Source organism: Pipra filicauda, unplaced genomic scaffold, assembly GCF_003945595.2.
Source record: "Pipra filicauda isolate LSUMZ 115617 unplaced genomic scaffold, ASM394559v2 scaffold12_size5214236_pilon, whole genome shotgun sequence".
In the NCBI taxonomy this organism is placed as follows: Eukaryota; Metazoa; Chordata; class Aves; order Passeriformes; family Pipridae; genus Pipra; species Pipra filicauda.
This window is the reverse complement of record NW_024103763.1, coordinates 3,501,821-3,515,508: the sequence shown is the minus strand read 5'-3', so window position 1 is coordinate 3,515,508 and position 13,688 is coordinate 3,501,821. Positions and strand designations below refer to the sequence as shown.

The 13,688-nt window shown below is 40.6% G+C and overlaps 1 protein-coding gene across 4 annotated transcripts in view; it reads left to right on the top strand.

Annotated features, from left to right (window-relative positions):
* Window positions 1-2,877: 2,877 nt before the first annotated feature.
* CDKL5 (cyclin dependent kinase like 5) overlaps window positions 2,878-13,688 on the top strand; it is a 131,531-nt gene continuing 120,720 nt past the window's right edge. For 3 of the 4 annotated variants that reach the window (XM_027738257.2, XM_027738256.2, XM_039378038.1), the window contains exon 1: window positions 2,878-2,918. The gene's annotated coding sequence lies outside the window, so the exon portion shown is untranslated. Of the gene's footprint in view, window positions 2,919-3,974; window positions 3,993-13,688 lie in introns of those variants that run through there. The other variant, XM_039378034.1, reaches the window with a different exon arrangement.

The following is a 13,688-nucleotide window of genomic DNA, read 5'->3' as shown; positions in this document are numbered from 1 at the left end:
GCTCTGATCTGCACTGGAGGGCCAGCCTGACACGGAGCCAGCTTGTTTCTGGGACCAAAAAAAAAAGCCAAGACAATCCGGCTGCTGCCTGCAAGTGTTTGTCTCTGGCCCTGGTCACTCCATCACAACCCTCCATTAGGAGTCCCCAGAAAAAACATTCAGGTGGCCTTTGGGTAACTTGGGCATTTCCCCTCTTTTTTACAGGAAAAATGTCTTTTAAAAAAGATATCGTGTTATGAATGAGACCTGCTGCTTGTTTATATTCAGTCATAAATGCTTGTTTCACCTGGCAAATCATATTTTTTCCCTATATTTTGTTTTAGTGACTTGGTGGAGTCTAGCCTAGGCTTCCAAAAAAAATATCTCTATTATAGACCATGATGTGAGTGTCAGAATAAAAGCGCCTGACCTCCACATCCATTCCTGATTTGAAGAGTTCACATTAGAAAATTCCATCTTTATAGTTGAGTGAAATTAGCCCTAAACTTTTGGACACCATAACCAAAAATCTGCTGTTCTAACGTTTCTGTACAACCACAAGATGAGGGTAAAAAATATTATAATGAATACAGAAGTAACCCAGAAGACAAGTGAGCTACGATGTTTGATTTCAGGCATGTAAAGGCTTTGCAAAGCCCAAGATTAGAGTTTATAATAAAGCATTCTATCTTACCTACCAAATAAGAAATTTCTCTTACACACCCCTTCCAAAAGAAGACAGATCTCAGTAAAAAGAGTAATTATGTCATATTAGGGCATGAAACTGGTTACCTGTGAGAAGCACTGTAGGAAAAGGTAATTTATTTTGTGTACATTATAACAAAAAAATATCTCATCTCTGATTTTGCCACCACAGTGGTTCTGTCTATGCCTTCTCACAAAAATTCAACATCTGCTACATTGCTTACAATATGGCCTCATATTAAAATGACAAGATACACTAACAGGAAAAAATTGTTTTAATTGCTACCATATGTTATCAGAAGTTAATACAGTTATTTTTAAGCATTAAAGCATTGCCCAGTCATTTATTTTTAACTTGTAGCACCACTGCCTTCTATCGTGGAATCAGTTGCAGGTATAGGGGGATAATTAGGGACCACAAAGCCATTGACAATATCTGAAATAGCAACATCGGCAGCACATTTTTTTACCCTTTAGACAACAGCGTCAGATTTTGAACTCAGTTCAAGTTATCCTTATTGCTAGGGACGATGTGATGTACTCCTGGCACAAGAATATGGGAAGATCCATATACAAACTGGGAGTTTTGACAGACTTTTAAGCATCAAAGTTTTTAAGCATCGGTTTGACTGCCTGGTGTGAACCATGAGTCAGGTCTTTTAGATGTTACATTAGAAACCCTCTGGGATCTTCCTTCTGAACTACAAAGCTCCAAATCTTCAACTACACAGGCAAGCACCAAGGTCTAACAGAAGACCTGTAGAGTGCAGCAGTTGGTGCTGAAAGCCTGATCTTCAAGCTGTACACAGTTCAAGGATTCCTACTGTTTGACTAGTTCAGTTTGAGTCCCACCCAGTGCCCATTTGTGGCTGGAATGCATTAGTTTAGCTTCATACAAAAGAGATCTACTTCATGCACTCCAACACCACTCTACACTCTGAATTACAGCACTGTTAGCAGAGATGATGACAGCAGTTACTTCAAAAGTGCCTCCCTGATCCAAACTAAAACACTTCAGTGCCCCAAGGCTCATGAAGCATTCTGTGTGGAACAACAAATGAAAATGAGATGCCTGATTTTCATGCACTGCAGTGCCTTAAACTCTGTTATCTGTCTATGCAGATTTTTTTTAAGGTTTATATCCTTACAGAAAAAACATACTTTTGGTTAGTGTTAGATTAGCAATACTCAACCATTGCTGAGTTCTGTGTCCTGTTACGTCCAGTGGGCTTCATAATATCTTTCAAATTTAAATAACCATTGAAGCATACCAAGAAAACAGGAGCCAAGTTCAAGCACCCAGAACTACATTTTGCCGTGGTGCATCTGACATTCGATGTTTGCCTGAAAGTGGCTTTAAACTGTAATTTTAATTTATGTGAGCAAAGCTGAAAGGTGAAAGCCTCACAGCCGGCAGCAACAGAATCTTCAAGCCCAGATTGTGGTTTTGTAAAAAAAACGATGGAGAAATGGTTTGAGTGCTGGACGGATTTTCACCGTGTCAGGAGCTGATCTGAGGAAAAAAAAAAAAAGAAAGGAGTCACTGGATTTTAACATCCCCGCTGCCCTTCCCTCCACCCAGCAGCAGCGGCGGCTCCCACGGCGCTTCTCCCGCCTCTCCGCCCCGCACTCGGGTGACTAACGGCCCTGCGTGCCGGGGGCGGGGACCGGTTTCCATGCCAAAAAAAGGGAAAAAAAAAATTAAAAAAAAAATAAAGAACGCGCCCATCCGTTCCGCGGAATCCCCCGCACGAGAAGCCACCTCCCTGTCAGGGAGGGACATATCCTTCACGGCCATGCCGTGCCGTGCCCTGCTGCCGGAAGCTGACCTCCGCCCCTCCACCTGCGGCGGTGCCCCCCTGTCCCTCACGCCCGCGGCCGGACGTACCCCCGACCCCTCAGCCGCGGCCCCTCCGCCCACCGCGCCCGCTGCGCCTCAACCGAACCGGCCCGGCCCGGGCGGTGCCGCGGGGGGGCGGGGACAAGAGCTGACGGCCGCCTGCTATTGGCTGAGAGGACATGGGCGTGGCCCGGGGCCGGCTGGCTGCTCTGCTACTGGCGGGAGGACACGTCAGTGCGGGCGGGGGGCGGGGCCGGCTGGGCGGTGCTGGGAGGGGCGGTGGCGGCGGCGGGGGCGCGGAGCGGAGCGAGGGGGCGGTGGCGGGTGGGGAGGCGCCGCCGGGCGCAGCGGGAGCAGCGGGAGCAGCGGGAGCAGCGGCAGCGCCGGAGCGCAGGTAGGGGAGCCGCGCCGGGGGGGTCGCCCCGTGCCCTCCACCGCCCTCACCTGTCACCGCCCGCCTGCCGGGCTCTTGCCGCTGCTGCGGCGAGGCAGCCCCGCGCCTCACCCCCTTCCCTCGGCTCCCCGTCCGTCCCCGCTGCTCCCCGGCCAGCCGCGCTTCTCTCGCCGCCCGCCCTCCCCCGATCCCGCCGGGGCCGGGCGGTGTGTGCGCCCCGCTCCGCTCCCAGCCCAGGTGCGCCCGGGGGGCCCGGGGGCGAGGCGGCGGTGCCCGGCGGGGTCTGGCGGCGGCGCGGGGTCTCGGCAGGGGCAGAGCCGGGGATGGTTCCGCGGGGGTGCCCCGGGGCGGCCGCTCGTGGGGTTCTGCCCGTGGGATTCCACCCGAGTGCCTTGTCTTGCACGAGCTCTCCCCTCTTCCTCTCTGATCCCCTCTACCGTCTGGCTGGAAGGGCTGAGGGATTTTTTTTAAAAAAGATGCTCTTTAGATTATTATGATTTAGAGGGGAGCGTGTTTCTCTGGTTGGTTTTTTTTTTGTGTGTGTGTGTGTGTGTTTTTTTAATTATTATTTTTTTGTGGTTTGTTTTTTAATCAGTCGCCCTGTTGCTGGGCTTGTGTATTGTCGGTGCCAGTTGCGAGAAAACGCACTAGTTGTTGCAAGGTAGGCAGGTGGTGATGGAGAGCATCGGAGGGGACAACACCCAGGAGGGAGGGAAGGCTGTTCCTCACCTCGAGCCGCTGGGAAGATGAGGGATGCCGGGATTCCCGTTGCTGGGCTATTCCTTGCTTCTGCTCTCAGCTTTCATCTTTTGTATTGGCCGGTGAGCAGGGAAAACACGGCTGCTGTCCTTGGAGCCATATGGAAGGGAAAAGGATTTTTTTTCAAGCAGGGTTTGGTGTGTCTGCAGCAATGCCTCTTCTAGGGCTGGAAGAGCAATAAGCTCAGCTCCTATTCCATTCTCTTTATGTATGTGAGGGCTCTGCGCGCTGTTGCTGTTGCTGAACTACTCCAGGCTTGCTCTCGGAGATCCTCCTCCTGTCTGCATCGTGCACGGCCGACTATGGCTGCGGCAGGTAAATGTCTGAGGCAGCAACAGCCTGAAACTGCCATAGTGAAATTAGTAATGATCGTGCATATTTCTGTGTGCTGTGTCTTGGGTGAAGGAAGCTATTACCTGACTCGTACTCAGCAGACTTGTCAAGATGGTAATACATTAGTCACAGTCGCGTCTGAAAGACTCATTTATGGCAAATACACGTTTATTTAACAAAGCTTTGGAACGTCTCAAACGGGCTGTAAGAGAATGTACAACAGAAAAGGGCTAAGAAAATCCACTGTCATACTGATAAATGCATATCACAAATGGCTGTGGGGTTCTGCAGTATTGCAGGAGAGAAGTTTAAAATTGTCCTCTTAGTTTCTTTTGTTGTTCTCATGCCTCTCTGCTGCTTTTCAGGGAGGTGTTGAGCACCACCAGGTTCCATTGTAATGAGTGATCAAGTTGTATGTTGCCGATTGGTAATGGCTTCTTGGCTAGGACAATCTACAATTCCCACTTCATTTTGGTATCTGTGCATACACTTAACTATTTTTTTCCCAGATCTCATTGTAAGTGTTTCAAATTTTAACGTTTCAGGTAGTCTGTTGGGTTTGCCTAAAAAAAACATGGTCTTTAAGATTGCTCTTGTCTTAGTGTGTGTGTAGATGCAGAGAGATCTGCAGTTGGAAAAAAAATAGAAGTTTTTTATAAAATGCACTTGTGTGTAGTAGGAGCACGAAGTGCCATTTTTAATAGGTGGATTGAATAAAAGAAGTATTGGACTTTTCTATTGTACAGACTTAAATACTACCTCTAGGTGTGTGGTTGTTTAAAATTTCTCTCATTTTACTCATTTGGCAATAGGAAAGAAAAAGCTCCCCCACTGTACTTCTGGAAAGATGTTCTTCAAAGAGAGGAGCTCTCTGCCTCAAGAAGCCTCTGTATTGAATGACTCTCAGGAGTTTGGCCTTGTTTGTCAGTATTTACGTGAAACTGTAGTATTTAGGGAAGTAAATCAACATTGTATCAAAATCTTTGTTGCCTGGATTTAGCTACTTAGATTTTTGTAGCATGCAGAAGAATTAGATGATATATTACAATGGGTGAAAGAACACATTTTATAGGAACAGGAAGAAAACTAAAGCTGTAGAAATCAAACATCACAAAGAGCAAATGCAATACCATATTTTGGAAATAGATCTATTGAATCAATTTCAACTAGTGCTTAGACCTGCAATTAAAAGCAGTTAGCATTGTTCAAAAATACTCATGTAAAAGATACTTGCATTATGCTTGATTTTAACTTAGTGTTGACATTTTTAATGAATCTGATATATAATCCATAGTTGTTTCATGTTAAAGACTTCTTTCAATGTTTTAGATTTAAATTTTATGAAAGTTGAAACTAGAAATTTGTTTTGATTTGTGTCTGACTTTAAAATGAGATTCATAACAACCATGTTAGTGTTGTAGCTGATGTGCTCTACCTTAGTTTTCAAAACTTGTATTTTCAACATAAAGTTTCAAAACTTTGTGTCGAAACAAAGAAATTGCAGATCCATTTTTTCTGTTCTCATAGATCCTATCAGTTTAGTTTAATAATGATGGGGGAAAAATACACATTGATATTTAAGTACTGAAATGCTTACTCTAGGTCTATGTTCCTAACAAAAAACTTGAGAATAGCGATTTCATAAGCCTTCTTTACTAGTGAAGCAGCTAAAGGAAAATGTAAAAAACTGTATGGTCAGTATAGAGAGAGCTTTTTATAAAAACAGAGGTTTGGGCTCGTTTGGTGGAAACTCTTATTGAAGCACTGATCTAATTAACGTCATGTTATAGCATTTAAAGGGTCGCTAAAAAGAAGATGGAGACTCCCTTTTACAAGGAGTCCCATGGAAAAGATAAGGGGTGATGGGTACAAGTTATTCCTGGGGATATTCCAGTGAGACACAAGAGGAAAATTTTTCACAATGAGAACAGTCAGCTGTTGGAATAATCTTCCCAGGAAACTGGTGGATTCCCCAACACTGGACACTTGTAAGGTACGTCTGGACAGGGTGCTGGGCCACCTTGTCTAGTTTGTGATTTTTCCAAGAAACATTGGGCCAGATGATCCTTGAGGTCCCTTCCAACCTGGTATTCTGTGAACCGTGGTGTCAGTGTGGTTTGACACTAACGGTGGCTATTTCTATTGGAAACAGAGCAGGACCATGTGAGTGGGAGGAGAGCTAAGACTGCAAGTACAAGGTAGAATAACAGAATAATTTCTGTATGCAGAAAACACCCTCTCTATATATAACGAAAAGTCAGTTCAGTGCTGTTATAAAAATAGCTATTTATAATACTGACTATATATGGAAACCCTTGAAAACTGTTCACATGTAAGCCTTGGCTTTTAGTCTCTCTCGAACACATAACACTCAGCAGTAGAAATCTGGACAGAAAAAAACTAACCAACAGTTTTCATAGGTACTATTTAAACTCTGGATAAGATATGAGTTCTTATTTATGAAAATTTTCTTGTGCTTGTATGCTTATTCTGCATAGATTGTGAACGTCAGTCATGAAACAATAATGAGGGAGATCTACCTTTAAAGTGGGGATAAATGAAGTCATTATGAACTATGTGCTCATCATGTGAAAGGAACAGGAATGCCTTATATTTGTCATAATTTCTATTTGAGAATTTTAAAGAATTTTAGCACTACTCATGAGCTAAACCTAATGACTGGATTTTTGTCTGGATTTTTACTTCAGAACATCAGCATCCTCATGTTACTTCTAACATGAGAATGATCAGTGACTTGCTATCACTAAAGACTGTATGTAATATAGTGAATAATAGAGTTTGTTTCCTGGTTCCAAATTCCATATTCCAACTATAATACTTTAGTATCTAAATGGAGGTTTGTTTGTGAATGATTATACCAGCTTTCTGCATCAGAAACAGTAAGAATTAATTTCATAAAATGAGTATTAAAACAATACATAAGTAAACTGAGGAAATCACTGTTACATCAGCCCTCTTGCTGAGTCTATGCAGTTTCATAATATTAAATGTGGATGAAGGAAAATGTAACACTTCTAAATGTTCACAATGCTAATGTATTCAGCTTTTAATTTTTTTTTTTAAATTTAGAATATGGTAATTTATTTCTTTGTCGCTCTGTTAAATAAGATATTTTAGCATAGCAGAAATAGTTGTGTTAAATATCTTGACTAAATCACAATGAAAGAACAAAATAAATTTTAAAGTTGCTACATGTCTTAAACTCTGTTGCTACAGAAATATTGCATATATTTTTTCCCTCCCTTCTCTGAAGCAACCATGAGCATTTCATTGGAAAAGGCTAGCTTTCAGAGAACTTTCATGCCTGTTTCCTTTAGGCAAAGGAACTTTCAGAAATGAATGTGTGGGCTCTCAAGTTAGTTGTATTCAACTTCTCTGTTCCTAAGAAGTTTGAGATATAAGTTATGTTCAGCTGATGTGGAGTAAAAATAATCTATTATTGTGCCTTAAAATGAGGAAAATGCATATGGAATAGATATAGTTATTATCTGATGACTTTGTGTGATACCTTTCTGTGACACCAAAGTGTCCAGATCTCCAGAAGCTTTTAATTCTAGCTTTAGTGCAATTAGACTTATTTTTCCAACATTACTCAGCAGAGATGTTTGTGTTCCAGTTTGGATTCAAATTTGAATTTGTAATACAAGCCTGCTGAACCTTCCTGGGTTGGAATTGCCCGTTAATGTCTTGAAAACTTATCCTTTAGTTGATTCATTTATAATGATGGGATAAGTTAATTTAACACGGACACTTAGTTTGGGAAAAGAACATAGTCTTGCTGTGGGTGGCATTCACAAGAAATACTTGCCTGGCAATATTTAAGAAAAAAAAGGAAGAGGAAAGCCCCCAAACCAACAAATAAAATCCTTCTGAAAAAACAAAGTGTGAATCAATTCTTAACTGAATCTTCATTATGCCAGCCACATAGAGCTCCATTGTTTTGGTGAATTGTATCACTGTCTCTGTTAATTTTTTCTGAGAGATGACTATAGTAGTACTGATGTTAATGGTAACACACTGCTTCATTCAGCTGAAAGAAGGGGAGGATGTGGCTACAACGTTCAGTAGAATAAAGTATTTATTTGACTATTAAGTATCAAAAAAATCTTTCTTGGAGCTTGATATGAAAACAAAACTTTTTTCAGCCCCTTCTCCCCTTTTCTTCATGATTAGGTGTCAGTCATCCTGTATTAAAAGTCATCGTGTATTGTAGGAACTCTGCATTTCTTAGTGAATTTGGAGAAATGGTTTACACTTACAATGATTTATTTGTAGAACTATGTTTTGGCTGATCTCATCATCAAATTCATAGAAGTTGTGATCCTGAAATGGATTTTTTAAGTACCTATTAAATTGATAGTTATCTGGGGTAATGTCTGGTATAGAATCACCTGGAGTTTTTCAGTGGGTTTGGTTTACTTTGAGTGAGTTTAGTTAGTGCTTATGAAGTGAGCAACTCCTTGGCTGTTAAGTCTCACTTGTATGTGAAGTAAGTGAGTAGCTACTTGAGTGTACATCAGTTCAGTGCTTTTCAGTCTTTTCACCCTTTCTGACTTAGAGAAGGTAGATCCTTCTGTTTGGCCTGCATGTGATAGTCTGGGTGATACTTTAACTTGTTAAAACAATCTGATTTCACTTGCTTTGTACTAGCAAGTGGGACTTTGTGCTTATATATATTTATCTTTAAAGCGCAGAAACTTTTGAATTAAACTTGAGAGCACAGTAAATTTGTGTTTATAAGCTTTCTACTTTTTGCTACATTTCCTAATCTTAAAGAAGGCCATATTTATTTTTTATGTATTTTTTTGTGTAATTTGCTTCTCACAAGCTCCCTGTATTTGCTTAAGAATGTAATCAGCACTATGCTGGTGTTGGTAGAGCAGAAGGTCCAGTGTGCCCTGAGAGTTGGGGGCTCATGATGTTGGTGGTGTGTGCTGCTCTTTTTCTCTCCTCTCCCTTTTCATCTGGACAGCATTTCCAGGTGATGGTGAAGAGGAAACTTGCGTTCTGATGAGAGTCCTGTAGTAGATAAACTTCAAAGTTTGCTGGAAGGATTTGGATATTACACTCTGTTGCTCTTACAACAAATTTCAGTATGCCTGGTAAGAGTGTCTTGCATGTTGCAGCATATCATGTTAATTGCAGATTCGTCAGAGGCGTTTTCCATGAATAAGTGTAGTGTAGTTTGATTGTTCTGCTTCTTCCAAGTGGAAGTAGTGGTTTGTGGTTTTGATTTTTTTTTTTTTTTTCTCGTAGGCTGCATTTTTGGCTCTTATCTTAAATATTAATAGCAAAATTGAGGTGCATGGAAGGTGCGGACATGTCATAGCTTTTCATGAAGCTCCTCTTGTCAGACCTATTACACTTGTTCTAAATTCCTGTTAACCTGCTGTGTTCAGTAAAACTTTACAGTAGCTGAAAACAAATTGCAGGAAAAGTTTTCTGTTTTTTATTTTGAGCACTTGGCATCATTTTGTTTATTCCCTGGAGTCACTTAAGCCTTCTCTACAAATATTTGTGCACATGTAATAAGTTAAACATATGTTTAACTTCAGTTGTATTGCTTATGAAGAAGTGTATGCAGTATTGGGGCCCATCTTACCATATGTGACCCCTTCAGAGGTGAAGAAATCTTAAAACTGTCAGAGCATACAGCACCTCATATAGTATAGGAAATTGTTTTTAACCTCACATTTTAATTCATGTTTCAAATTCATATTGTTCAAAATAGTTGGTAGACATATTGGCAACTCCTGAGTGTTTTCTGTATTGTTAGAATTTACTCTAGGAAGGTAAAATAGGAGTTTGGTATAGGTTTATAATATCTTAAAACAAATTTGCTTTTAATGTTATGCACGTATGAAATAAAAATAGTTTATTTTGCTTATGGATTATTTAACAGTTAAAGCTGTTTATTAGTCAAAGAGTAAGCAATTGTCATAGCAGTGACAAGTAAATGTTACTAGTTTTCAGATGTGAACTTCAGAATTTCTTTTAATTATGACCTTTTTTATCGCAAGATGGGTGTTTGCTGAAATGCTGCTGAATCTATTAGTAAATATAGAATATGCCCTCTTCAACTTTCTACTGCTGTTTTTAATAGGATTGCATGGGGTATTTTGAAGTGATAATTGACATGAGGGATGGAAGAGGGCCTTCAGGAGATTTTCTAGTTAGACTTTGTGCTTAAAAACTGTGTTTTCCTAAAATTATGTTTATTTCTAAATTGTCACTAGGAAGAAGTTGTGTAAAATGAAATTATTCTTCTCTTTCCAGGGAATGCACACACTTCCCTGCTCAACTCGTCTTAACGACACTGTTGCATTATTTTCTTTTGAACACTTCAAAAGAGAATTCCAAATAAAAGCAAGCAAATATCTTTGCAAGCAGGTGTTTTTTCCCCCTCTCCTTTTGCCTATGATCTCCCCGCATTTTTGTTTCTACTTTTAATCTACCACATCCACAATGTTGCCATCTTGTTGTTTGCTTAACCTCTGCAAAAATGCTTCCAGTCTTCCTTGCCTTGCATGTTGGACAAGGATGGAGTATCCCCAAATCCACCACTCCAGACATGTACACATGGTATGCTGTTATCTACCTACATTTGTAAGCTTTTAAAAAAACCCCAAAGAAACCTCCAACCCCCCTCACCTTAACTAATCCTTTTATGAAAACACCTACAATGAGTCTGTGCTTGCTTCAGAAGTTTCATGCTTTAAAAACTTGAGTCTACCTTATGGACCTCTTCACACTTTCCTGATCCATCTGTTCATCTAGCACAGCTTCTTCTCTATCCCTTCACACAATCTTAGGCTGTTGAGATGCAAGACGCCTTTGCAGATCCTTTAATTGGTAGTAGTCTTTATTTTTGCTCCTTTACATCTTTTTGTATTTCTTTAAAAACAAAACAAAACCAAAAATCACAAAAAAAAAAAAAAAAAAGCGGCAACCCCAAACCCCCTCCACCCCAAAAGTTTGTGTTTTCTTTCTCCTTTCCTTGCCAGCATTATTATTATGAAGGATGGTTTAAATTGCATGCCATTATAATTTTTTTTATGCAACCATTCTTTTTCTACTTAACTGTGAAATCTTGTTTGGGTACAGCTTGTGTTTGAAGACAGTTATTTATGGAGTGCTGTAGCTGTACATCGTGAGGTACAGTCAGTAATGTGTTGATCTGGGAAGTCTATAGACCAAAGCTACTACTTTATGCAGTATAGCCTATTATAAAACAGAAAACCTTGAAGTGGGGAGTGGCCAATACTGATGAAATGCTTTGTGGAACAGGTGGGACTTCAAAGTTTTATTTTAGTTTGAGGGAAGGTTGCTTATGCAATTGTCCCATCTGTCCAACCATCTGTCCATTAGCCTGTCCTCCCACCCTGCCAGTAACTTCTGAACCACTTGCCTAATTCCTCGTTGACTTTGGCAGAGGGGCAGTGTTCTCCAGCCCTGTTGCACACATATACAGGTCTTACAGAAACAGGCAGATGGTTAGAGGAGAGACTGAGCAAAGAACAGGGGGAACCCTGGTCTGTGTCTCTGTGGTTGGCCTGTAGTAATAGCCATTATGGCATTTGCTGCCTCTTGCCAGGCTGGTGTGCAAAGGGAAGGTAGTTTGGAAAGCAGGACAGTCACAAAGCTGATGCAGTAGGTTATTGCAGTGTGCATGATGGGAGGGATGTCACAGGGGCAATAATTTGGGGATGTTATTCTGGGTAGGAAGTAAGGTTAGGTCTCCCACAGTAATTCTGTATCCATGAGAATGTTTGACAGTGTAACTTAATTTCCCATCTTTAAAGGAATTGGGGAAAGTGCTGCTCAACTCAGACGTATTATAAAGAGCAAGGAAGAATTGGTGCCATAGAAAACATCATCTGATGTACATGGGTAAGGGGTTGTGCATATCCTGCAAAGTCAGTGACAGAAATATGAACTCGATGAAGGAAGAAGCCATCCAGGAGGAACTTCAAACACAGAACCTCATATATAGAAAGGAGGGGGTTTGGAGAGAAAAGCGGTGCTGTAGAAGAGCAAATCAAATTGAAATCATTGAAGTGTTTCTTGAAAAACTTGGAGGGCTGAAATGTTATTTTTCAGCTTAGGATTTAAAGAATTCTGTGACTTCAACACGAATGGGTTTCTTGACTCTTTAGAAACCGTACTATTACTATAAATAAAAACAGCTTTCAGTATGAAGGTGACAGTGTGGGATGCCCACGATAATAGTAACAAAACAGTATTTTCAGAAGGTGAACCATGACTCTGCTTTTCCTAACCAAATAGCTATTCCTGTCATTTGGGGATCATTAAATCAGTTTCATTAAATTCCATACACATTGACATTTTAGTTACGTAAGGCTCTGTGGGTGAACAACATATCGGAAAAAAAAACAACCCACAAAAACAAGACATGGCCTTCTGTCTATTAACCTAGTTGTTTTTCAGTTGCTTCTGCTGACTCAATAATGTGATGTGATGTAACTCACAGAAAAAAAATCTGTGTGTATTTGTAATTAATGTATTTGAAACTCAGGATTGTTTTAACTGTAAGTTTGGATGCTGGGAGATGTCTATATAAGTCACCATAAAATACAGTGACTAAAATTGTGTTGCAAATAATATGTAGGGATGAGGAGAGATAGGAAGATACTTGTATTAAGGTCAAAGTCTGCTTGCCTTTGATGATACAAAATACTGAACAGCCCTGGGAAGCTAGGAGGCCTATCCTGTATTTTTCCACGCCCGTAAAATGGGTGACCTTTTGTTTGACTGTTCCAGTTATAGTCACTTAAAATAACATTTGAGCTATTGTTGGCTATTTCACTGAAAATGGAAGGCAGATCAAGCTTGTTAGCTTTCTGCTCTTCAAAGTAATTAACAAAGAGGAGGCATGCTGTCCTTAAAGAATTAGTCTACACAAAGCTTCAGTGCTAGTGAGAAGAGGTTGTTCAGTTGCAGAAAAAATAAATGAACAGTTTAACACTAGTAAACATACTTTCCCACTTTAAATCAATGGATTTTTTTTAAAATACTAGTTCTTACACTTTTTTATTTTCTAATATTTTTAAAGAATTTAATAGTTGTAACTTTCACTTTGTGACTATCAAACTATTTTGGAATTTTTCTTCCATTGTTTTCTTGTTCACTTCCTGATATTTTGATAGTGAGTTTTATTTTTGATCTCTGTTACTTGTGAAGTACAGCAATAGTTACAACAAATCAGTTCCCACCAAAATGCGCAAATTGCCAGTCCTGTGCACCCATAGCATCCAAAGGCATTCATGCCCCCAAAATCTGGGGAGTGACTTCTAGTATTAAATGTACAAGGGTGGTGGTGTAGGGCATGAAAATTAGAGTGTGTTTTTATACTGTTCAGTCTCAAGGGTAAGGGCTGTATGATGGGATCTACAACCTAATTTGTGCTTATGGAAGTTGCTGTACAGGTAAGTGACCACTTCCAGTTTCTCCCACCTGTTGTGAGTCTAACTAATGGAAAGGAAAGTATGGTGTCTTTGCTATCCTTACAGCTGGTTTTGCATACAGTGCTGAGAATGAAACAGTGGAAACTGGGTTGCAGTAGTGGAATGGCAGCAGGCATGAAAGCCAGACTGTTTTGTTGAGCATATTTACACATTTTTTTATCTGCTGTGGAGC